The sequence below is a fragment of the Equus quagga genome, chromosome 3 (genome assembly GCF_021613505.1).
Source record: "Equus quagga isolate Etosha38 chromosome 3, UCLA_HA_Equagga_1.0, whole genome shotgun sequence".
Lineage (NCBI taxonomy): Eukaryota > Metazoa > Chordata > Mammalia > Perissodactyla > Equidae > Equus > Equus quagga.
The window spans coordinates 88,512,728-88,540,005 of record NC_060269.1 but is presented as its reverse complement, the minus strand read 5'-3'; the positions used below and the strand labels follow the sequence as shown (position 1 = coordinate 88,540,005).

General features: G+C 37.7%; 1 protein-coding gene across 7 annotated transcripts in view; it reads right to left on the bottom strand.

The window, feature by feature from the left end:
- WDFY3 (WD repeat and FYVE domain containing 3) overlaps nucleotides 1-27,278 on the bottom strand; it is a 251,147-nt gene that overhangs the window by 207,720 nt on the left and 16,149 nt on the right. For 6 of the 7 annotated variants that reach the window (XM_046656544.1, XM_046656548.1, XM_046656546.1 and 3 more), the window contains exon 2: nucleotides 12,266-12,359. The gene's annotated coding sequence lies outside the window, so the exon portion shown is untranslated. Of the gene's footprint in view, nucleotides 1-3,217; nucleotides 3,293-12,265; nucleotides 12,360-27,278 lie in introns of those variants that run through there. The other variant, XM_046656545.1, reaches the window with a different exon arrangement.

Genomic DNA, 27,278 nt, shown 5'->3' with positions numbered 1-27,278 from the left:
GATAATCAGATTCTCAATGAAGTCCTTACCAATCTGTAAGGCTACTAATAGATACGCTTAGCAGCTGGTTCCAGAGGCCATGTCCCAAGCTATCAAAAAAAAATTCCAATTGGATAACAGATTGATAGAAATCCTACTGTCAAACTGCAAAAACTTTAATCAGCTTATTTTTGTTCTTTTATAAGAATTTTTAAAAATAAAACAAATTTTTGCAAGCTACATCAAAAGCAAAGGCATTCAGGCTGTCAATCCTACCTACGCTCACAGATTTTAGTTCTGAGAGTTCAACGAATCATTTTTCTACACACAGAAGCACCAGTAATTACAAAAGTTTTACACTTACTTAAATTCCATTTTCTTACAAAGCCGATTTCTTTAATGTTAGAGCATTTACAGAATACTTCTTAGGAAACCATCAATGCAGAGATTTCTTCAATGTAAAATAAGTGGAAAGAACTACGTGACTATATCCATATTCTATTTCTTAGGCATTGACTAAGTTTCCTGCATAGGACTTTATCCTTTACAAAGCGATTTCACATTTATTTTACCATTTAACTATATCCTCACGATAACCTTGTGGAAAGAAAACCCAAGTATGTCAAGTGCCTACCATACACCAGCATTTTACCTGAATTATCTTTTTAATTCTAACAATAATCATATGATATTGATATATCAATCTCATTTCTGCAGAACAGAACACTGAGAATAAGAGAAGTTAAGTAGCTCAAGGTCACATGCTAGTAACCAGAAGAACCAGGCCGCTTTGGAAACAGGTCTGCCGAAGTCCACAACCTCTGCTCTTTCCCTGACACACGCTGCTGCGTCATCACAAAGAAGAAAACAGTCAGAGGCTAAGGCAAACAAGGTTGCTTAGCCGGGATGTGGTAAAATAGGACTGCAACCTAAGATCTTCTGATTCTGAAACTCTTCCCACTGCAGTAGCTACACAATCATTCCAATACATACAGATACAGCTCAAGTATAAAATCACGGCTCCAAATTTTCCCTGAAAATTGGCAAGAAACCGTACAATATATTAACATGACACCAGTATTTCCATAGAAAACTTCCTAACACACAAAAGGTCTATCACACGACCTCCTTTGCTTTTCCAACAGCAGCTGAGCTGACCCGGGCCCACTGTGCCTCCCTGCAGGCAGTGCAGAAAATGCAAAGACTTCACTTGTGCAACCTCTCAGGCCACACAGAACAAACATCGAAGCTCCTGGGTGCTGGGGACTGTGGGTCCCCTACCCTCTCCTCTCTGTACCAAGCAACTTACATGATACCATCCCTCAGTGCCATATCCGTTCTCTTTAACCTCTTCCTTTTCCTATTCTTTTCCCAACTTCTGCTCCATTAACTGGAAAGAAACCTTTCTTAAAGAAACCTTTCTTAATTATTCTCATTTGTTAACCTCAACCCAGTAGTAACTACTTCCAGTCACTAGTCAATTCCCCTGGAAATATTTCTTACATATCTCATGTGGCTTGTTGCTCCTGTGACAGGAATAGTTTCCAACTTCACTGGGCAGACACCAGGAAGAAGAAAATGCAGAATGTGGATTTCTACAAGAAAATTGCTCTGGACTCTCTTCAAATAGTCAGTATCATTTAAAAAAAAAAAAAAGGAAGAAAGAAACAAAGAGAAAGAGAAAAAAGATGAGGGAAACTAATCTAGATTTTAAAAGAATAAAGAGACATAAGCAAATGTAATGTGTGGACCTGAACTAGACAGTTATTTGAAAAAAGCTATAAAAGAAATCTTGGGGACAACTGGAGAATTTGGATATGGACTGGACTGCCACACCTCCTTCCTGAAATGTATATACCCACAATGAGAATGTATGTGGCAAAACGCTAGTAATTGCTAAATCGAGGTTGAAGGTATTTAGATACACACTGTATTATTCATTAAACTTCTCCATACGTTTGAAATTTTCAAAACGCAAAGTTTGGTGTAAAAGGAGGTGGAAAAAATCACTGTGCAGTCTCCACTTATTTTTAGATTTCTACTATTTTTGATAGAGCAGAAATAAGAAACTTCCCATTGGTCTACAAAGTGCTAACTGGTAAATGTTAGAATGGGTTACCACTCTAGCCAGGCTGTGAGTAAGAAGGATATTCAAAATTATGACCCTTTCTTTTTCCTCTATAAACAAATGTATGTTACAGCATCAATACTTTAAACATAAGGCCATTATTCTCCCACATTACCAAAGATGAAAATTTGTGGTTGCACTGCCTAGATCTCATAGACTACGCAGTTCACAGTCTACGTGAGAATGTCTGACATCACGGGAAACAAATGGTAAAGGAGCAAAGCGTGTTCTCACAAACTTTGTGAATTATTTGCATACACCTTACACAATCTCAGAGATGTTCTTCTCCTTTGTTAATTCTGGGATAGATATCTTTTTATTCTTAAAAAGCCCAACTCCTCTCAGAGGCCCAGTTTTTAGGTAAATCATGCAGAAAAGAGGCGTATAATGAACCTAAAGAAAGGGTAAAAAGGATGGCTAACACCACCACAATTTTTGCTGGAATACAAGCCAAAGAGAACACTGTTTAAATTTTTTAAGGACTTATGCTTCTTCAAAATACAGTTAAAATACAAGATATGACTGAAAACTTCATTCATTTGATTCACAGACCATTTTCCACTATTAAATTAGACTTAAAATGTATCCCCACCCCAGACTCATACACTATAAGCTGTGGAAAATAAGTATACCACAAAAATCCCCACACCCACAAAGGTAAGAAAAAGCAAGGAGCTAACTCAAATGAATAACCTTAAAATGTATCAAAACTTAAAATCGCAAAAATTTTTTCCTGGATAATAGTTTGCTTCAGTTTCTATACTAAAGATATTTATTTTCTTCCTACATACAAACACTTCTTAAAGACTCTGTCCTTTCCCCTACTCACTGAAAAGGCAACTCTATCGTGAACACATAACTGGGTTCTTCCAAAGAAGCTGACTGAACAGTGTTGGGCATCTTCCTAACATGAGACAAATGGATTCTCTCTCTTAGCAGAACTTCAAATATGATAACCAAGATAACTAGCTATGGTGGCCAAGGGCTAGCTGAACTTATACCCTCAACTGACCATTGTGCACTGATAAGAAAGCAGAGAAAACCACTTGGCAGGGAGAAACAAAAGCAAGAGTACAAGCAACTCCAGGAAAAGAAATGCAGAATAAGTACCTAAAACATTCAGTCCCCAGAAGCCCGGCTGTACTTCCTTACTTGACTTCTATAGTATTTGGTCCCAGGATAATTGTTCTCAAAATAATTCTCTAAAAAAAAAAGGTAAATACGGACATCTATGTAAGTACAGAACTTCCAAATGAAATAAATGAGTTAAATTAGCATCCATCAAAAATATGATTAGGACATAGCAAAGCCTGGAATTCAATTACTTATAAATCAATAGATTCTTCCCCAAAATAGAATATTAACCTTACACAGGGTCAACCTGAGAAGATAGAACCAATTCTTCTGCTCCAAACATTTTTTTTTATTAGTATCTACTTACTTTTCTCAGCAATAGAATAAAATATTTGAAGCCTATATTTAATATAATGAACATTCACAGGCTATTGTCTTCAAAAATAAATCCAAATGTTGTAAGAATGCTTCACATTCTTTTACGGAAAAGAAATAAGTGAGGTCTTTCTTCAGTTATAAGAGGCAGGACAGCAGGGCAGGTAAATGCCTGAGCCCTGGAACCAGACTCCTGGGTTTGAATCGTGGCTCTGCCCTTTCCTAATCCTGTGACCCAGGGCAAGTTACTTCTCGTACCTGTTTCTAACAGCAAAAAATCAGTAAAGTAACAGAATCAGTCTCATTGGGTTGTTAAGAAGAATTAATGATGTAATATATGCAAAAGTAGGAAACAGTAAATGTTCATTGCTCTTGCTATTTTCATTATGATTAACTACTATTGAGGGGAAGAGGCATGTATCTGTGACATTATAAAAATGAATTTCTTGAACAGGTCCATTCTTTAGCAGGCACAGGAAATGAAAAACATAAAAATATATGATCCAAAAAACAGGGGAGATAAAGATAAACCCACATTAAAAAACTACACTTTCTACAGCAGGGACTCTGCAACAATAAACTGAGAGGTTCTGCCATGAGGGACAGCTCGCCTTTTGATAAAATTTTGTAAGAGCTCTCCTTCAACATGTGACCACGAAAGGAAGTCCCATCCCTGAACGCCCACTCAGACACAGCAAAGCATCGGGATGATCTACTGATGCTGGAAGAAGGTAAAAATCTGGAAAACATTTTTCAAAAATTATAAAGGATTTTAAAAAATAAGCCAAATTTTAACTCTGATCTCAAAAACTCTGAATTTTGAACCATGATTGGTTCAGAGGGAACCACAAAAATTCATTCCTATGGGACTTTTGAAACATTTTTTGGAGTAGGCAATTTTATAGTTAAGAAAGAGCTAGAGCTATTGTAAGGAGAAAAACAATTCTTGCATCATGAACACATGACACATGATTCGCTTCCTACAAAACAGGCAGTGAGGCTAAATATAAAAGAATCAAACCGAAAGCTCAAAAATCATGTGCAAGGAGACAAGAAAGGGACAAAGGAAGGTGGAGGTGGAAGAGAGGGAGGGCAGACCAGTACAAATAATTTCAAATTTGTAATTTGAAATTCCAAATTAATTAATTCCAAATATATATTGGAGGGGAAATATCCTAAATAACCAAAATACCCTAATTTCTGTAAGAAAACACAAAATTTAAAAAGCAAACAAAACTTAGAAGGGACCTATATTTCCTTCCCTACATATTTTGAAATCAAATAATTCTTTAACTCACATTGTACTTCAGCATATAGACATACTCACAACAATCCTTCCTTCAGTCAAGAAATAATGAATCTTTGGGGCCGGCCCAGTGGCATAGCCATCAAGTTCGTGCTCTGCTTTGGCAGCCCAGGGTTCACTGGTTCGGATCCCAGGTGCAGACCTACACACCGCATATCAAGCCATGCTGTGGCAGGTGTCCCACAGATAAAGTAGAGGGAGATGGGCACAAATGTTAGCTTAGGGCCAGTCTTCCTTGGCAAAAAGAGGAGGATTGGCAGAGGATGTTAGCTCAGGGCTAATCTTCCTCAAAAACAAAAAAACAACAAAACTGAATCTTTACTTTCAAAATACGATTCTAGGCTAGGCTTTTTGAGGTTCCTCCCCAACTACACACAAAGATTATAAAACTGCTTGAGAGCTTATATTTCAGATATTCCCCCCATTTCCTCTTCTCCTTCTATATCATCTATGTTGTATAACACCTTCAAGTCACAAACTCTTAAGGACAGCAGTGGCCTTCTTCATTTTCATTCACATAAAGCACGAAAAAATGTGCTCAGACAAAGGTAAAGCTGACGTGTGACCAAATGAGGAGCAAACTGTACGTGAGCAGGAGACTTCCTCCTAAATTGCCTATTTCCCTCAACTCAGACACAGACCCTTCTCAAAGGAGAAGTGTAGCTTTCATAGGATGCTACTAAGTGGCCACAGTCATCTCACAACCAGATTAATGCCTTTTATTGGCTTCATAAAGCTCAGGTGCACGGGTCACCTAAGACCACGTGACACGCCCTTCACAAGACCAGGAAGAGAACAGCATCCCTCCCCCCACTCCTCTCCCCCAGGGCAAACAAAACCAAAACAGAGGAGAGTGGCTAGTGGGTAAAGCTTAAAAAGAAAACAAAAATGGAAAGTCGACATCTCAGTGTTCCCAATTAAAAAAAAAAGTATTCAGTGACTACAAAATATCTGCCCAGACCTACAGCAAAAACAGCACACTTACTCCCTCCCTTTCGTTTTTCCCTCCTTCCTAAGTCAATAACCTAAGTGATGGCTCTAAACTCATATCCTTTTATGCAAACTCTATTCTACTTTTTAAAAATAAAGTCAACATGCTAATAAAATGTGTAAGCAATCAACTAAACACTGAGGGTTATATATTATCATGACAGGACATCATTTTGTTTATATTTTAGACTTCAAAAACTCCTGAGTAAAAATGAATTAGGGGTGATGTTGGTAACAACAAATAGCAGTTAACATAAATTCAGCTTTTACTTATTACGTGCCAGGTACAGTATTAAGCACTTTACAAACATTTTCTCATTTAGCCCTTAGGGTACTAAATACCATTAATAAACCCATTTTACAGATGAGGAAATAAGAAAAGAAATTAAGAAATTTGTGTTAGGGCAAATAGCTGTAAGCAAAATGCCGTGATTTAAACCAGAAAATATGACTAAGCTTGGGACCTTAACCAAAATATGTATTACACTGCAGTTTTTCACTTTTAGATATGCTTTTAATATTTAATACAATTTTTTTTATCATATTGTTAATAAAAATAAATGCGTAATTTGTCCTCAAAACAAGAGCCAAATGAGGTATACTCTGGGTCAAAATCAACCATGACGTAGTCACAGAAACCTCAAGCTCTAGTCAATAAACCAAAAGTCTAAGGAAAGAAAAGAAAAAAAGTTTCACAACAGGGGATAAAATGTGATTAACATGATTTGCATTTTTAAGTCCTAAAATTTAAGTATCATTTCTTGAAATAAAGAAAAGTTGAATTAAATTTTAAAACCCCAATACTCTAGTAATGCTAATTTACTTTTCAACTTGCAATTTTTTCTAATAAAAACTTTTTAACTTTGTAATTTAAGCTTCACATTAAGTATATTTGTCCTTTTTATACTGTATAAGTTCTCTTCCTTGAACTTTTTAAACTCTCTCAATATACGCTTCCAGAAAGAAAACATTCTACACAGACTTTCATTACTGAATTAATTTTTTCTAAATCATAAAACATACAACACTATTTTCCTCATAGATACTAATTCTGAAAATCTAGTCACAAATCTATCTATTCCCAAAAGTTTTTATAATAAAAGGAAGACAAATTATGCACAAAACTCTCAGTTCAATCTCCTGGTAACACACAATCTTAAGAGCTTATGTGTAAAATTTTCTCTTTGCCATAATCAATGGAACAGAGCTTTTTTCCTAAGAAAAAAAATTACCATTTGTTCAAATATAAGAATGCATTTTCCAATCCACTCTATGCGTATCAAAATAAAATCTCAATTTAAAAATTCTGTATGGTTTTTGTTAAACTACAACCTACTAACAAGTAAAAAGGATATCACATAGAAGTCCCATTGAAATCATACTCATTTAACTTCTATACAGGATGAAAGGACTTAAACTTCCAAACCTAGTGAGAGTTAAAATAAGTTCATCATTTCTAACAACGAGGTGTTCACTGTCTACTAAAATGTATGATCTATAGTTACAGTAATTCACAAATAATTATAATTCAACAATCCCTTATAAAATTCAGTCATGTATTCAGATGCTTTAGAAGTATATGTTCAATTTATTCTAATGGAGTTGTTTAAAACAATCTTTTCTCAGTGAATTTGAGATTTTCTTAGATTAAATTTACTAAGAAATGTTACTCCATGTTCTACACACATACACCCCCACATTAGAATAACTAACTCACACAGATAATGTCAGGGACGTTAAATCTTGATTCCAGAAACACAACTATACTGCCTTCCAAAACAAAGACTACAAAAATGAACCCATAAGAATACTTTCCAAGTACTTCTCCATCAATGTATACTGTGTGTATGTATACAATACGCATATTGAGAATTGCCAGCTGGTGGATACAGTATATGATTCTATCACTACATTCTGCAGAAGTAACTGTAATTGGCCATTTCCCTCAGCCAAGTTGGTGTATTAAATATCCTCACAAATGTCTGATAATTTCTAACACTTTATAATAACTTAGTAGTAGAAAATGACCACAGAAAAGTTGATAAAATTAAAGTATTCTTAATAACCTATGACCTCTTACTCTTAAATTTTTTTAGGGAAATGAAGTTAGGCCTTTGAATATTATATGAGAAATAGCAGGTTAATAACTCAGCAAAGTGGAGTTGAAAAGTCAGGTACTACTTGAATTCTACATAGAACCAAAAAATAACTGATTTAATGAAAGTAAACAAAACAAACTCTGTTTTGCTTTAAAAAAAAAAAAGGAAATGGAGCTAAAAGTTACATTTCTCCTTTTTCTGTAAGGGTACTTTCTGATTACAAAGCTATATGGCACAAGAGTGATAAACTTCTATTTAAAGTTTAAGACTAAAGTCTTCTGAGTAATATTAAATAATTTATGTATTTTTCCACTTAACGTAATTTCTTCTTCCTTTCATTCTTACATACAGTCATGTACTTCATAATGATGTTTCAGTCAACAATGGACCGGAATTACAACGGTGGTCCCATATCATGTAGCCTAGTTGCGTAGGAGGCTATATGATCTAGGTGTGTCTAAGTACACTTTATGATGTCTGCACAACGAAGAAATCACCTAATGATGCATTTCTCTGAACATCTCCCCATCATTAAGAGACACATGACTGTACTATTGTAGGGAGCTTCAAAGATGGCTCCCAATGACTCTACCTCCTGGTACACACACCCTTGTGTAATCTTCTGTCCTTGACGTGGGCCAGACTTAGTGACTCACTCCTATTGAAAAGAATAGGGAAAAAGTGATGGAACGCCACTACTGAGATTGTATTACAAAAACAAAAGGGTCACATGGCAAAGAAATAAGGTAGGCTACTGGCAAACAGCCAACATGAGGAAGTGGGGTCTTCGGCCCAACAAGCAATGAGGAACCAAATGCTGCCAAGAACCACGTGAGTGAACTGGAGGCAGATCCTCCCCGAGGACTTTCAGATGAGACTGAAACCCTGGTGGACACGCCGAATGCAGCTTTGTGAGAGACCCTGAGCCAGAGGACCCAGCTAATGAAAACTGTAAGATAACATTTGTTATCTTAAATCACTAAGTTTTGGGGTAAATTGTTAAGTAGTGCTACAAGATGAATTGCGTCCCCCTCAAAATTTATATGTTGAAGCCCCAATCCCCAGTACCTCAGAATGTGGTCTTATTTGGAGACAGGATCTTTACAGAGGTCATCAAGTTAAACTGAGGTCATTAGGGTGGGCCCTTACTGGTATGACTGGTATCCTTATAAAAAGGGGAAATTTAGACACAGAGACAGACACACATAGAGGGAAGATACTGTGAAAAGACACAGAGAAAAGATAGCCATCACAGGCCAAGGAGAGAGGCCTGGAACAGACCCTTCCCTCACAGCCCTTAGAAGGAAACCAATCCTGCTGACACCTTGATCTCAGACTTCTGGCCGCCAGACTGTACGACAATAAATTTCTGTTGTTTAAAAGGCACCAGTTTGTGGCAATTTGTCATGGCAGCCCTAACAAACTAATACATGTAGCAATAGAGAACTTACGACACATGCTTAATTCAAAATAACTTTCTTCGGCAGTACCAAAATGAGCCTCAATGCAGGACTCAAGTAAATGGCCAAAGCTGCCAACTCCTTCTTCTGAAAAAAGACTAATGTCCGTATCAGAAAATGTTAGATCACAGATATTTTTGTTAGCTGAGACTCCTGCAATCACATAATCTTATCCACTCATTCTAAAAATTTATGCCTCCGCTACTGATGTGCCAGAAGCTGTTTTGAACACCTAATACATACTAATTCCTCACAAGAACCCTATGAGGTACCACTATCGCCAATTCTACTTTTAAGATAGAGAAGTTGATGTCCAGAAGTTAAAGTCACACAGTTGGTAAATGGCCAGGATTTGGTAAATTGAAGTGTCCAGAGAATAAGTATTTTATCCAAAATCATAGTTAGCAGTTGAGCTGGGACTAAACCTAATGGTCCTATCTCCTACCTTCAAATCTTTTTCTCAAAAGTTAAATAGAAAAGCTTTTCTTTTCCTGGCTATATTCAATCTTTGTGACATTGCTACCTTAGAAATAGATATTTGATTACCTATCTGCCCTCTTCCTCTAACCACACAAACATGATTATTCATTTTCCTCCATTCCCTCAACCCTAAGATGCTGCCTTTCAATTTGTAATGCTTTTTTCTCTTTTTCTTTTTCTTTTTTAAGGAAGATTAGCCCTGATCTAACTGTTGCCAATCCTCCTCTTCTTGCTGAGGAAGACTGGCCCTGAGCTAACATCTGTGCCCATCTTCCTCTACTTTATATGTGGGACACCTACCACAGCATGGCTTGCCAAGTGGTGCCACGTCTGCACCCAAGATCTGAGCTGGCGAACCCCGGGCCACGGAAGTGAAAAGTGCGAACTTAACCACTATACCAGGCCAGCCCCTGTAATGCCTTTTTTTGTATCTATGTTAATCATTTTTATATACCGGAATACAAGATTTCACTTCTACACAGTTTGGGAAATATAGCTTTGGCTTAATGAATGATCCTTATTAAAATAAAAATACACTTGGAAGGAGTAATATTACGTTATCAGTCATCGGCTTTTTAGCAGAATTAAATCAGATCCCTTTCAGAGAACAGGCTTTGAAATAAAGATGGCAAGACAGCCACTGAAAGTACTAAAACGACACTGCCCTAAGTCACAACGTGTCCAGGGCACCTGACTGAAGAGTCTGAGCCTGCTCTGGGAAATATGGGTCTGGGAACTTGAGATTCAGACTTTCTTTGGGAGCCTGCATTATGAGATATAAAGTGTGGGAGGTGCTGGGACCACGCTCCCCACAACAAAGAACGGCAATGTGAAGAAAGCCGGTCCATAGAGGGAAGGAGGATGCGCAGGGGGGGCACTGGGCAGAGAGCCTGAGGGAACCTGACGCCATTTACTTCTGGGCTCTCCCTGGACATTCCCGTTGCTTTTCTGTCCCTGAATTCCTTGGTGTCTCTTGGGACATACTCAAAAGGCTGAAAACTTCCCCTTTTTGCTTAAGCTAATTTGAATTGAGTCACTTGCAATCAACAGAGAACAAACATGCTCAAAAAGGTACCCTCTCTAAAGCTGAAGAACAGTATTGAAGGACTAATAACCTCATGTAAAAAATAAACTTTTCAGCAACAATAAAGCAAAGTAAATAGTAAAAATAAGGTAACTAGGGAGCGACAGTACTCTCAAGGGCCTCACAACATAGTACATCATTCAAACCCATCACTCAAAGTAACTACAACACAGTGGATCAAAGAGCTCCAAAGCCTGTGCTTACAACTAGATTCTGCCAGGAAAAAGAAAAGAAAACAAAAGAAAATGATGCACTAAAAACATGACTTTATCAGCAATTCAAAGAGATTCGTGTACCCCTATGTTCAGTGCAGCGTTATTCACAATAGCCATGACACAGAAGCAACCTAAGTGACCACTGACTGATGACTGGATAAAGAAGATACGGTGTGTATACACACACACACACACATACACACAATGGAATACTACTCAGCCGTAAATGATAAAATCGCCCCATTCACTACATGGACGGACCCTAAGGTAAGCCAGATAGAGAAAGACAAATTCTGTATGATTCCACTTATATGTGGAACATAAACAAACACATGGACAAAGAGAATAGATTAGTAGTTACCAGAGGGAAGAGAGTTGGGGTGGTAGGCACAAAGGGTGAAAGGGCACACCTATAAGATGACTGACAAATAATAATGCACAACTGAAATTTCACAATGTCATAAACTATAATAACCTCAATAAAATTTTTTTTTTTAAAAAGCCATGATTTTAGGGGCCATTCCTGTGGCCCAGTGGTTAAGATCATGTGCTCTGCTTTGGCGGGCCAAGGCTTCACCGGTTCGCATCCTGGGTGCAGACCCAGCACTGCTCATCAAGCCATGCTGAGGTGGCGTCCCACATAGCACAACCAGAGGCACTCACAACTAGAATATACAACTATGTACTGGGGAACTTTGGGAAAAAGAAGAAGAAAAACGAAAAAAAAAAAAAGAAGATTGGCAACAGATGTTAGCCCAGGTGCCAATCTTTTAAAAAAAAAACCCATGATTTCATTGTACGTAGGACCCATAATAAAAGTAATGACGCTTTAAAGTCAGAACTGAAACTGAAAATAATCTACTCTAATGTATCCCTTTTTTGGTGCAGAAAACTAAAAGCCATCCAGAAAAGGCAGCTTGCCCAAGTTACCCAGCCGTCAGTGGAAAAGGAGGATTGAAACCAGCACTTTTGAGTCAAAGTTCAGTGGTCTCGCTACAATGCAACAATGTGCCAAAGACTAGCATGATTCTTTTCTAGCTCCTTGTTCAACAGACCAAATAATCCTAACACTGACCTGATTCTCTGTTCTGGGCTGGCATGAACCTGCGTAGAAACAGTAGGAGTGGCAGGCACTTTCTTCCTGAAGCAGATGTGGAGAAGTATTACACCTGTGATGAATGCAAAAGAAGGAAAACCCAGTTTATTTTCAGAATATGTTTTAGTATCATGAGTCATTCATTTTCTATTGATTCTCTCTTTATCTCCTTATTTGTGGCTAATGGTTTAATAGTGGAACACATGACAACACTTAATAAGATAGATAAAATGTACTATTCAAAAACCACGAAGAATATAGTCATTTAAAGCTGGTCTCTACAGACCACGTGGTTCAGCATCTCCATTTTACTGGTGAGGAAAATGAGACCGGGACAAGTTATGGAAAGAATCAGTGACAACACAGCTGTTTAGTGGCAGAGCCACATTCAGAACCTAATTCTTCCCACTTCCACTCCAGTATGCATTTGTACATCAAACACAATGTCTCTTTTTGGAGAACCAAATTTGAGTAAAAAAGACAAAAAAAATTCATGTTATTTCTCTAGGAGTAGTCACCAAGCATCTAAAGATAAACGTGGTGTAAAGCTGAACTGATTTGTTCTAAAATAAAATCAGAAAACACTGATTCCTCACTCAATGGTTATAATCCAACCTTGAGTTATTTAGCATGCCTTATATATCGAAATGTTTCTTTTATTTACCATTCCTTATTTCAATATGAAAACACTAGTACACAAATCATGAGATGTAGGTTCTGTTCTTTCTTCACTCTGCTCTCCACAAGTTCTATGATCTTAATCAATTACTTCTTGGGTCCAAGAGCTCCTTTATTCAAAAATGAGGAGCTTGGACTAATTCCCATGGGCCTTCTAACTCTAAAACGTTATACCTAAGAATAGCTTCATCTGTAGCAACATTCTGCTTTTCTTATCAACTATTTGTTTTTGCCATACATTTGTTAATCTCTTTGATCATATTATTACGATAGTTCAAACATAATCAATAATATTGCCTTCAAATACACAGTTAATTATCATTCAAAAACTTATGCACCAGTAACCTAGTTTTGCTGTCTATCTCACCTCTTACAAGAACCCAGGTAGAAGTAGAAGGAAAAGTATTTCTAAAAATCTAATTCTTAGGTGGTTTCTAAGAAAAATCTCAAATTATTCTCCCAAACGATTCACTCAGTTATTCATCCAACAAGTTGTTCCTGAGTGACTTACTTCTCTGATGGCAGACAAAGGCTTAATCAGACAGAAGACTTTAAAACAAGAGACCTCTAGTGAAATACTGAGTGACATTAGGAGCTCAAGTGGCAGTGAGGGTGTGGGCAGAAGTGATGACATGTCTCCCAAACTCTGACTCCAGAATATGCCTTTGCTATTTTTAAATATATTAATTGTTACATACAACAGTTATTTGTAACACGTTTTAAAGTCAAAGCAAAATAATAGAATGAACATCCACGTACCTGCCACCCAACTCAAGAACTCAAATCTAAGTTATTGGCAATGGTCCAGCGATTTGCTCCTCCCTATCCCATTATCCCAGCTCTCCCATCCCTTCTGTCCCCTGGAACCGCTACCCTATATTTTGTGTTTATCATTCGTTTGCTTTTTAAAAAGTATATCACATTATGTACATACCCCTCCATAAGATATAGTGTTTCATTTTATTTGTTTTTAACTTCTGTAAAAACGGCATTAAACACCTTCTGTCTTCTAGGGTTTGATTTTGTCATTCAATATTATGTTTTCAAGATTCGTCCACAGTGTTGTGTGTAGTTGCAATTCATTCATTTTCACTGTAGAATTCTGCATTATGTAAATGTACCACAACTGAATTATTCATTCTCTTTATGGTAGCATCTTATTTTCCCCCCAGGTTTGTTGTTGCTGCTATTATGAACATTACTGTTATGAAAGTTCTCATACACATCTCCTGTTCCACTTGTGCCAAAGATTCTCTTAAGTATGTGCCTAGGAGCTGAGGAATATGTCTATGTTCGATTTTTCATAAGGATGCCAATTTTTATTTTCCCCAAAGTGTGTCCAGCAATTTATAACCCCACCAGCACCGGGTAGTTCATATAGATCCACATCCTCTCCAACATTTAGTAATGCCAACTTCTTAACTTTGGGGTGTAAAATGTCATCTAATTGTGATCTTAATTTGCATTTTCCTGTTGATTGATGATACTGAGCATTTCTTCAGGTTTATTGCCTAACTCATGTTTCCTTTTTTATGAAATGCCTATTCATATGTTTTCCCCACTTCCTCCTCAGTTATTTACCATTTACTTATTGTTTCATAGAAATTTTACATGTATTTTGGATGCTGATGATTTGGTTTTATCCATTTTGAATTACCAGGTACAGGCAAGTGTTGAGATAAAGAAGCAAAAGCAGAAACAGGAGGCGGCCAAACAGAACTGCAAACAGCAAGCTAGAGTATCAAGGTTTTTCTCAATCCATTTTTGAATATTAACGCAATCTACAGATGTCTTAAAGTATCAGACATCTAAACTAGTGTATAATTAATCTTATTTTATAATCTTTTATTTTAATATAAATTCAGCCAAGGGCAAATGCTTTGATATGATTTCAGTGCATTCTAATTGCAATATGGAATATAATATAATTTCAGGTATGAGTTTTACAAAAATCACAATTTAAATCACCATTTAGACAGAGTTCTCATTTTGACCCTTACATTTTACATGTTTTTTATTCCATGCTTTGCTTGCCTCCAATTTAGACTAAGTCAGTTATATTGTCAATGGCGTGAGTTTGAATGTACATGCACACAGGTATGAAAACTGAATTTCAAAACCAAATTATGTAAATTAGAACATCACAGAACCCTGGATTCCAGACTTGGCTGGACAACTAGCTGTACCTCCTTGGCCTAACTAACTGTGTCTTCAAGTTGGTTTTCTTACACCTAACATGAAAATTGTGCTGGGTAGATTTTTAGGGCCATTAAATCACATCCTTTGGCTTGAAGATCAATGAGAAAAAAAAATTTTTCCACATAGTTCCAAAAGAGTTTTAGGAATCTCTTCCCAAATGTCATACAAATTAGACAGGCTGAAGAGTAACAAAAAACTAAATGTCTGAAAAACATTTTAACAAGCAGGGCTATAGCCCTCCCACGACTTCTCAGGCCTCCTGGCAGATGATGAACAGCATCATGCAGGAACAAAATCAAAGGCCACCTAAAATCTGAATCCCTCTGCATGCCGGCCTTGGCTCCTAGGCAAGCACTCAGAAGACAGCTTCCAGAACAACACTCGCCTACTTACCTGAGTCTGTGCCCTCTCCTGTGCTTGAACTTTCCAGGACCCCTGCACTTTTATATTAGATGTTATAGTCCTACTATTCAAGGACATGCTCTAATTAAGTCTCACTTCTCTCTCCTACATCATGAATTTCCTAATTTCTTCCTCCCAATAAAGCAAAACCATTAGTATATATATATATATATATATATATATACCATATTTCCACTCATTAGAAAGCAAACAACAACAAACTTTTTGACCCCCACACATGCCTCTAGGTTATGGCCAATTTCTTTGATTCCTTTTTCAGCAGAACATCACAGAAGAGTTGTCCCTATTCTTTGTCTTCAAGTATTCTTCAATTCAACTTGAACATACTCCAATTAGACTTTTGCTCCCCACCCCACTGAAATTTGAAGGTCACTAATTACTTACATACTGTTAAATCCAAAGGCCAGTCAGTCCTCATCTTTCTTGACCTACCTGCAGCATCTGACATGACTCTTCAAGCCCCGAGACACTTTCTTTACCTGGCTTCCAGAACAAAGACTCTCCTGGTTTAATCCTATCTCACTGGCCACTCCTTCCCAGCCTCCTTTGCTTGTTTCTGCTCTTCTTACTGATCACTAAAGTTCAAGTTCTACCCTCTCTCTAACCTATCAGCAAACATTATTGGCTCTATCTACAAAATACACCCAGAATCTGACCACTTCTCATCACCTACATAGAGACTTTGACCAGAATAGTAACGATCACGTCTCACTTGGATTTTTGCCATTGTTTAGTAACTGGCCTCCCAACTTCTACCCTTGACCTATTTCAGTCCTTTCTCATCAAATTTTATATAAATCATATAATGTAACATCTGTGCCCAAAATCTCCGAATGGCTTCACATCTCACAGTAAATGTCAAAATCTTTAAAGTAGCACAAAAGAACCTATGTAGTAATTTGGCCCTCTTTCCTCCGACCTCGTTTCCTACTGACCTCCTTGCCTTTTCCTCACACAGGCTAGGCATATTCCCGCCTGCAAGCCTTCAGACTGGCTGTTCTCTCTGCCTGGATGTTCTCCCAAGAGATGATTATCTCTGCATGCCACACTCCCTATCTTCAGATCTTTGCTCAAATGTTTCCTGGGTTAAGTCTTTCCCATCTACTCTATTTAAACTGTAACAATTCTGTTCCCGGCATCCCTAACCCACTTCCTTGACTTATTTTTCTCCAATGTTACTAGCATTCACTTACTTCACTTCTATTCCCGTTTGTCTATGTCCTCCCACAAAAACATAAAATCTATGAGGGCGAGAGCTTTGTTTTGTTTGGTGCTACGTCTTCAATGTATAGAAAGGGGTCTGGCACATAGTAGGCACTCAATAAACATTTTTTTGAATGAATAAATGAATAGCTACCCTCTTAGGGGTAAAATGACAGTCCTTCTGAGTGTATAAAAACAAGATAATCTAAATAAGCAGGGGTAACAGCTAGATTCCTGATGTAAAATAATCATTCTAATATTTCTGCAACTGATAATAACTGAAGACTTCAGTAGATGGTGTAGCTAATACTTCCATAAACATACAGTAATCATTATACTAAATAGTGCCCCCCCAAATTAGGTTTTAGACTCCGGCCATCCACAGGGTGACTCATTTATTTTCCACTAACTGCAGTCACACTGAACAATGGTTGGTTTGCAGAGCCACAACACCAACACACAGGAAAATATTATAAAAATGTTCATTCCAAACTGGTTCCAGACAAGGAACCAAAGTCTTTATAAATAAGGAGAGCCTAAAAATAAATGGTAGATATTTCTGAAAGTTAAATATTTTGTTTGGAAATAATTTCAAACTTACAGAAAAGTTGCAAGTATGAGAATATAAAACTACCTGTATACCCAAAGTCACCGATTGTTAACGTTACCTCCTTTGTTTTCTCACCTGTGCTCATGTGCCCTCTTGCACTTTCTTTCCACTCACACACACAAACACACAATTCACGGTATTTTTTTCCTAAAGCACCTGAGGATAATCATGTACATCCTGGCCCTTTGCTCCTCTGCTTCAACGTGCATTTCCCGAGAAGAGAGAAATCCTCTCACATAACCACAGTGCAGTTAGCTTCAGTAATTTGAACACTGTTACAATATTTGAATTTACTCGATCATCCATATTCCGTTTTCTTTTCAACTGATCCAATAATATCCTTTATAGTATTTTTCCCCCCTCCAGTACAGGATCCAGTCTAGGGTGAGGTATTACAGTTAGCAGTTCTCTCTCTCAAACCTCCTTTAATTTGGAACACTTCCACAGCCATCCTTTGTCTTTACGACACTGGTTTTTCTGAAGAACACAGTGCCCTCCCCTTTCTATTAAGTAGAATGTTCCTCATTTCGGGTTTGTCTGATGTATCTTCACGATTAGATTCAGTTTATGCAGTCTTGGCCAGCATAATACATAGATGACAATGTGTCCCCTTGGAGTGTCACATGGTATCCACCTGCCCCATGTTGTTGGATTTCACCAACATTTAATCCCTGTTTTATACCTTGCAAATAATATGTAGTCTGTGGGGAGACACTTTAAGACCACAGGAATATCCTGCTCCTCATCACTATTTCCCCTCAATTTTGTTAGGATTCTTACACTGTCTAATCTTTACTACGATGGCTGCAAAATGACGATTTTCCAACCCCAGAACTCAGAATTCTACCATTAGCCAGAGACTTCCCTTCTCAATTTATTCATTTATTTATCAGTTCATTATCATTATGGATAATGAATTCTTATTTTTAATGGTTCTTAATTCATTATTACACTTATTTGACGATCAAATTATACCAGATTTGGCCAGCAGAGACCCGACAGGCTTCTCGTGACATGCTCCTGTTTTTTAAAAAACATTTTCTTTTTTTTCTAGCATAAAAAAAAAAATACAAGTTCATCTCATATGTACCCTGCCCAGGCCTTGAATCAGCCACTTTTCTGAGGAACTCTGGTTCCTTTGTGTTGGGAGTAGTATTACAGACCAAGATTTGGGAGTTAGTTGTGTTCACTGCTCTCTGCCTCTTAGCCTTTTTGTTGGACAGAGATATTAGGAGATATACACATATACACATCAATATATGCATACATATATGTTCATACATACACATACATGTGCGCACATATACACACACACACATATATACATACATATACATATTGATTTAAAAAATAATGAATTCACACTGATGCCTTCCATTCCAGTCTATCCCCACAGGATTCATTTTTGCCTTCCCCCATTTATTTGTATGACCCTCCATCCTCAAGCCCTGGCTCCAACACCTTCAAAATATTTCCTCAATTGATCGTACACCTAAAAATGACAGAGTTGCTTTGTTCACATCACTTTCTACTGGAGTTGTACAGAAACTCCAGTAGAAACTCCAGCAGAAAGACACCAGGATTTGTCTGCAGTCCTTCCCTCTAACTCCGCCCAAGCTGAGGGTCAAATACTGTGTTCATAACTTACATTCACTCTTTCTTCCCCTTCAATGTAGGCACAGTACTAATTTAAATACACTCAGGTTCAGTTGCTTCAGTCAATCAGGATTTTCCCCATTCTCATTTTTATTTTTTATTTATTTTTTTTTTGAGGAAGATTAGCCCTGAGCTAACATCTGCTGCCAATCCTCCTCTTTTTGCTGAGGAAGACTTTCCCTGAGCTAACATCCGTGCCCATCTTCCTCTGCTTTATATGTGGCACACCTACCACAGCATGGCATGCCAAGCGGTGCTGTATCTGCACCTGGGATCTGAACCGGTGAACCCCGGGCCGCCAAATCAGAACGTGTGCACTTAACTGCTGCGCCACTGGGCCGGCCCCCTCATTTTTATTTTAAATATGGAAGATAACATGCTTTCAAAAGTCAAAACTTATAAAAACTATATAAAAAATTTTGAGAAGTTTCTTTCCCTCCCATAAACCTTTAGTTCCATTACCTTCTACCATCTCTTCTTTTCGTAAAGTTAAGCAGATATATGTATGTTTTATTTCCCCCTCATTTTTTTTTTACAGGAAAGATAACATACTATATATGCATGTTTACACAAACCAGCTCAATCCAGACTAGAAGCAGCTCTTCCCAAAGCATTGTATGAGACAGCATTATCTTAACAGACAAAGACATTAAGAGAAAAGACAAGAAATCAAACATCCTTTGCAAACACAGATGTAAAACATCTTTAACAAAATATTAGCAAGCCAAATCTTGCAATGTATAAAAGGAATATTATATCACAACCAAGTGGAGTTTATCTTGGAAATATAAAGCTGGTTCAACATTCAAAAAATTAATCAATATAATTCACCATATGAACAGGATAAAAAAGAAAAACCATACGATAATCTCAATAGATAGAAAACAGCATTTGACAAAATTAAACACCTATTCATGATTTAAAAAACTTCTTAGTAAACTAGGAATGCAATGGAACTTAACCTGATAAATGGCATCTTTAAAATAAATACAGCTAACATTAATAGTTAATGGCAAAAGATGATTGCTTTCTATCTAGCATTATAATAGAAATCCTAGGCAGTGGAATAAGGTATGAAGAAGAAATAAAAGGCGTACATTACAGTGGAAGAAATAAAACTGTGTTTATTCCAGGGACATGACTGTCTATATAGAAAACTCCAAAGAATCTACAAAAAACCTACTAGATTTAATAAGGTAACTTCACAAGGTTGTAATACACAAAGTTCAATACACAAAAATCAATCATGTTTCTACATTATCAAAAATGAAGCAAATGGAAATTATATATATACAAAGTGTCATTTATAATAGCACCCGAAAAACATGAAATGCTTAGGGATAAATCTAACAAATTACGTGCAAGATTTGTATTCTAAAAACTACAAAACACTCATGAGATGAAACCAAAGAGGACCTGAGTAAATGGAGAGATATACTGTGTTCACAAATTAAGAGACTCACAGTTAAGATGTAACTTCTCTCCAAATTAATCTACAGATTCAATGCAATCGCAATCAAAATTCTAGTAAATTTCTCTTTTCTTTGGAAACCAATAGGATCATTCTAAAATTTACATGTAAAAGCCAAAACAATTTCAAAACAGAACAAAACTGGAGGGCTCATATTATCTGATTTCCAGACTTATTATAAAGCTACAGTAATCAAGACAATGTGATACTGGTGAAACGATAGAAACCAAGATCAATGGAAAAGAACAGAGACTCTAGAAATAGATGCACACACATATCATCAGTTGATTTTTGATAAAGATGTCAAGCAACTCAACGGAGGAAGGAAAAACTTTTCACCAAATGGTCCTAGAACAATTGGATATCACATACAAACAAAACAAAAGAATCTCAGCTAACCCATACATCACATCACATACAAAATTCAACTCAAAACAGATCATAAACTTAAATGTAAGACCTGAAACTATAAAACTTCTAGAAGAAAACTCATTGCAAAATCATTGTGACTTTGGGTTAGGCAAAGAATTCTCTAATACGACATACAAATCATACAAAAAAAAAATCGACATACAGGACTTCCACAAAATCAACTTCTGCTCTTCAAAACATAATTTTAAAAATCAAAAGAAGCCACAAACTAAGAGAAAGTATTTGTAAAACACATACCAGAAAAAAGACTGGTATACCCAAAACAAAGAATTATTATACAGCTGTCCATCGCTTAAAGATAGGGATAAGTTCTGAGAAATGTGTCAGGCAATTTCATAGCTGTACGAACATCATAGTGTCCCCACACACACCTAGATGGTATAGCCCACACTACACACCTAGGCAATACAGTGCAGCCCATTGCTCCTGGGCTACAAACCTGTACAGCATGCTACTGTACTGACTACTGTGGGGAACTACAACACAACGCTAAGTATTTATGTATCTAAATATATCTAAACATAGAAAAGGTACAGTAAAAATAGGGTATAAAAAATAAAACACAGTACACTTGTATAGGGCACTTACCATGAATGGAGCTTGCAGGACTGGAAGTTGCTCTGGGTGAGTCAGTGAGTGCGTGGTGAGTGCACGTGAAGGCCTAGGACATTCCTGGACACTACTGTAGACTTTATAAACACTGGACACTTAGGCTATGTTAAATTTATAAAAAAATATTTTTCTTTCTTCAATAATAATTTAAACTTAGGGGCCGGCCCGGTGGCACAGCAGTTAAGTTCGCACATTCCACTTCGGTGGCCCAGGGTTCACCAGTTCGGATCCCGGGTGCGGACATGGCACCGCTTGGCAAGCCATGCTGTGGTGGGCGTCCCACATATAACGTAGAGGAAGATGGGCATGGATGTTAGCTCAGGGCCAGTCTTCCTCAGCAAAAAGAGGAGGATTGGCAGATGTTAGCTCAGGGCGAGTATTCCTCAAAAAAAAAAAAAGATTTAAAAAAAAGGAGAAAAATAAATAGCTTACTGTAACTTTTTGACTTTATAAACTTTTTAATTTTTTAAAATTTTTTGATTCTTTTGTAGTAACACTTAGCTTAAAACACAAACACACTGTACAACAGTACAAAAATATTTTCTATCTTTATATCGTTACTCTATAAGCTTTTTTCTATTTTTAAAATTTTTTATATTTTTTTACTTTTAAAATTTTTTGTTAAAAACCAAGCCACACACACACACATTAGCCTAGACCTCCACAGGGTCAAGATCATCAATATCACTGTCTTCCACCTCCACGTCTTGTCCCACTGGAAGGTCATCAGGAGCAATTACATACATGGAGCTGTCATCTCCTATGATAACAATGCCTTCTTCTGAAACATCTTCTGATGTCTTAAAATTTTTAAGGACCTTGTTGAGGTCTGCAAAAGCTTCTGCTAAACCCTTCACAGTGAATTTTCTCGGGGATTCTTCTTTTTCTTCTCCTGAGGTTTCCTTTTCTGTTGTCTCTTCTTCACGTATGCATTCTTGTTTCAGTTCCAAGAACTCAATAGTCAATTCCTCAGGAACTGCCTTTAGAAGCTCCTTAGTGTCGCCCTCATCCACACCCAGGTTAAAGTTGTCTGCATCTCGACCACAGACTTGCTGATTTTTGTAACCTCCTCATCCCTGGTAAATCCTTTGAAGTCATGGACAAACCTCTTGGGTGTCTTCTTCCAGATGCCATTCATATGCTCCTTGGTGACATCAGCCCAAACCCAAGCAAAGGTTCTTGATGCAATAATAGATTTTATAATCCTTCCAGAATTGCATCAGTGTCTTCCTCAGCTGCAGTAATAGCCTGGGCAAAGGTCCTCCTCAGGACCTTAAAAGCTGCTATTACTCCTTGAACCATTAGTTGGATCAAAGAGGCAGTGTTTGGAGGGAGAAACGCCACTTTGATATTGGGATGAAGATCACCAGTAAAAGGAGGATGTCCGGGAGCATTATCAACAACAAGCAAAATCTTGAAAGGTACGTTATTCTCCAAACAGTACTTCTCCATTTTGCTGGTACAGCCATTCAGGAGGGCATCTTGGAAGAGAAGCTGGGTCATCCATGACTTCTTCCTGCTCTTGTCGTACACTGGCAATGTGTGCTTAGTGATATGCTTGAAGGCCCTGGGGTTCTCACTGTGCCAGATCACAAAGGGTTCAATTTATAGCCTGCAACGTTGTCCCCAAGCAAGACTGTTATTCTGTCCTTAAAAGCCTTGAAACCACGGGGTCACCCAGTGGCACAGCAGTTGGGTTTGCACGTTCCGCTTCCGTGGCCTGGGGTTTGCCGGTTCGGATCCCAGGTATGGACATGGCACCGCTTGACAAGCCATGCTGTGGCAGGTGTCCCACATACAAAGTAGAGGAAGACGGGTATGGATGTTAGCTCAGGGCCAGTCTTCCTCAGCAAAAAGAGGAGGATTGGCAGATGTTAGCTCAGGGCTAATCTTCCTCAAAAAAAGAAAAGAAAAGAAAAAGCCTTGAAACTAGACACTGACTTGACTTTCTTATGGAAGGAAGTCCTTTCAGGCATCCACTTCCAGAATGTGCAGGTTTCATTCATATTGAGTATTTGCTCTGGCAAGTAATTTTCCTCCACAATCAGCTTATCTAGAGTTTCCAAAAATTCTTCAGCTGCCTGCACATGAGCACTTGCAGACTCATCACTCATTTTCATATTATGTAATGAGTAACGATTCTTGAATCCTCTAACCACCCAGAGCTAGTAGTCAATTCAACATCTAGTTGGGTCCAGCCTTTTTTTTCAACATGGCAATCAAATTTTTTGCTTTGGCTGTGATTGTCACAGTGCTGAGGAGGATACTCTTCTGTGTCTGGTCTTCAATGCAGGTCATTAGAAGTTTCTCCATGTCCAATAGAGGCCCTTCTCGAATTTTTGTTAGTCTCGTTGCCTTCAAGGAAGAAGACTGTTTAACAGCCTCCATCACTTGGTTCTTGCTCCTCAAGATCACAGCTACGGGGGAAGGGGACGTGCCTGAGTGCTGAGGAATAACCATCACTGATTTTCCACCTTCGTAGTCCACAATCACTTTTAATTTCGTTTCGAGGTCAATCACTCCATGTGGCCTCTTACTGGCAACATTAGCAGTGGACTTTGTACACTTAGGGGCCACGATGAACAAAATACCAAGAGATTAAATCAAGAACAAGAGAAGATGATGCAATCAAGAGACACAGTAAACGCGAGATATATGAGGCTGCTGCTGGCATAACACAGCAGTGGTATGTTTTACAGTGAATCTTTTTTTATTAGTAGAAAGAGTACACTCTAATGATAAGTACAGTGTAGTAAATAAACCAGTAACATAGTCGCTTATTATCAAGTATTATGTACTGGACATAATTGAATGTGTTATACTTTTATACGACTGGCAGCACAGTAAGTTTATTTACACCAGCATCACAACAAACACGTGAGTAACGTGTTGCACTACATCTTTATGACGGCTATGAAGTCATTAGGTGATAGGAATTTTTCAATTCCATTATAATCTTATGAGATCACTGTTATATATTTGGTCCACTGTTGGACCAAAATGTCATTACACAAGGCATGACTGTATCTTAATAATAAAAACATAAGCAACCTAATTTTTAAAAAAGCAAAGGATGTCAACACCTTAATAAAAAGAAACATAGCAAACAAGCACATGAAAGGATGCCCAGTATCATTAATTATTCATAAAAACCAAATTAAAACTATTTTGAACAATGCTATGAACATTAGCCTTCTTGTGGACATAAGCTTTCACTTCTCTTGGGTATACATACCCAGGAATGGAATTTAAAGTCCATGAGGAATATGTTTAACTTTATAAGAAACTAACCAACTGTTTGCTAAAGTGGCTATACCATTTCACTAGCAATATACAAGAGGAAACTTCTAGTCGCTCCACATCCTTATCAAATCTTTGTCAGACTTTCTTCTTAGCCATTCCAGTGGGTATGTGGTAGTATTGCTCTATGGTTTTTTTTTTTTAAAGATTTTATTTTTTCTCTCCAAAGCCCCCTGATACATAGTTGTATATTCTTTGTTGTGGGTCCTTCTAGTTGTGGCATGTGGGACGCTGCCTCAGCATGGTTTGATGAGCAGTGCCATGTCCGCGCCCAGGATTCGAACCAACGAAACACTGGGCCGCCTGCAGCAGAGCGGGCGAACTTAACCACTCGGCCACGGGGCCAGCCTCAGTATTACTCTATGGTTTTAATCTGCATTCCCCTGATGACTAGTGACGTTTAGCATCTTTCTATGTACTTGTATCTTTCTCTGTAGCATGTACTGGCCATTCGTATATCCTTGGTGAAATTTCTGTGCAAATCTTTTGTCCATTTTTTGACAGGATTCTTGGTCATCTTCTTATTGAATTGTGAGTTCTTTAAGGTGTTCCGGTTCAAATTCTTTGCCAGATATATGTTTTGCAAATATTCTTCCCAGACTATGGCTAGTCTTTTCACTTTTTTTATGGTACAGCATGTTCATTTTGAGAAAATTCACCGAGCTGTACATTTATGATTTGTTCCCTTTTCTTTATGTATATACTAAAAGGAATAGGTTTATTGTAAAAAGAAATAATGGACTGCTCTTTGGAAGGTGACAAAATCATCATCAACCAGTAAATACTGAAGATGATGCAGTCAGACTTGTATATGCTAAAAACTGGAAAATACATCCTTATACTCCCAGTTATAAGCTCTTCATAGCACTGGGTCCTATCAGATGCCCAGACATGAAACCTAAAATTAGCAAAGGAGAATAACATGTTCAAGGCCTCCCTCCTGCAATTACTTACTGCAATTTGACCTCTGAACTATAGACATTTCAGATTAGGATATATTATATTTTTTGCTAAATATAGAGCAAGTTTTAAATGGTTTATGTTGATGAGAAAAGCAAAGAGAGTCAACCTAAGTGTAAGTACATGAAAAACTAACTCATGCAATGACTTTCAATAAGCATCTGATTGTCAAATACAAAAGGTAGAAAAATAAATAAATAAATAAGCACTATGTATGCTTTTGCTGACAGCACAGTTAGCTTCCTATGTAAGTACTGCTTATAGAAAAGATCTGAGTCAAATATGACAAAAATAAGCTAAAATTTAAAATGCAGTCATTAGCTACAGTTTAAAATCTTGCTTCAGTTTTGAGAACTTATAGAATGTACTATTAATCTGTAATACCCCTTCTCTGTGCCATAACCAATGGCCTTGAAGGATAAATGATAGGGAGAATTAGGAAGTAGCTATTTGAATGAATCTCTCATAACCAGGAGATAGCCTAAAAAAGTTCCTCTTCCATGGGTATGCTCACCAGAATCCTGCCACTGCCAAAGTAAGCAAATCAAAATATAAAGCCTCTTAATAATTGGGTGGATAAGATGACCCACATCATAGATCAAGTCAGACTCCTTCTCCAGCCAACCTGGTCCTTGCTCAATAGGTCCATGAAAATAACCAGGTGGCAGGAGAAGCAGTTACACAAGGGATCAATTGCATGAACTCACTAAGACTGAGTAAGACTCACTGCCACGCCACTACTGTTGAGAACTCTTCTGCCTGAGTCAATAGGCACTACCTTTCAGGAAACTACATCAAGCCCTTTGCACTACAGAAATGGTGACGGCTGGTCCTCAGTGTAAGAGACACCAATTCTGAATATGCCCCTGCCAGTATTCCTATGCAAGATTACCTGAATGCTTCATCTAAACCACATGGCCTCAGACCCAGGAATTCACTTCAAATGACAATTATCAGTCTCATCAAATAGACTCTTATTCAGACTGTCCCCAAAGTAGGAAGTAATGGCTTCTTAAAGCTTGATATACTAGTTGTTGTCCAAGCTAAAACCTTCTGAAATTGAGGTGCTGTCCTGCAGGATATAAAATAGGCTCTGAACCACTAACCAATATACGATGTCTGCTGTCTCCACAAGACACCGAATGTAGATGGCAAGTTAGCAGGAATTAAACTTAGGTTGTAAAATATCAAGAAAGCATCACCGTAGAACCAGTGTGCTATCACCCAGAATCAGGAGCCCTATGGCACTGCCTCTTGATGTGGTACCTTAGCTTGGATTTTGATCTTCTCCCACCAGAAACATTCCATCAATAGATGGGATAGCAGAGTTATTTCTACCTTTATATAAGTGAGGACGGAAGGGAGGGACAGAGGAAAAAGAGAAGGCAAAAGGGGTGGTTAAACTACCAAAGGGTGAGATTTTCTGGACACCCCGGCCAAGAGCAGCC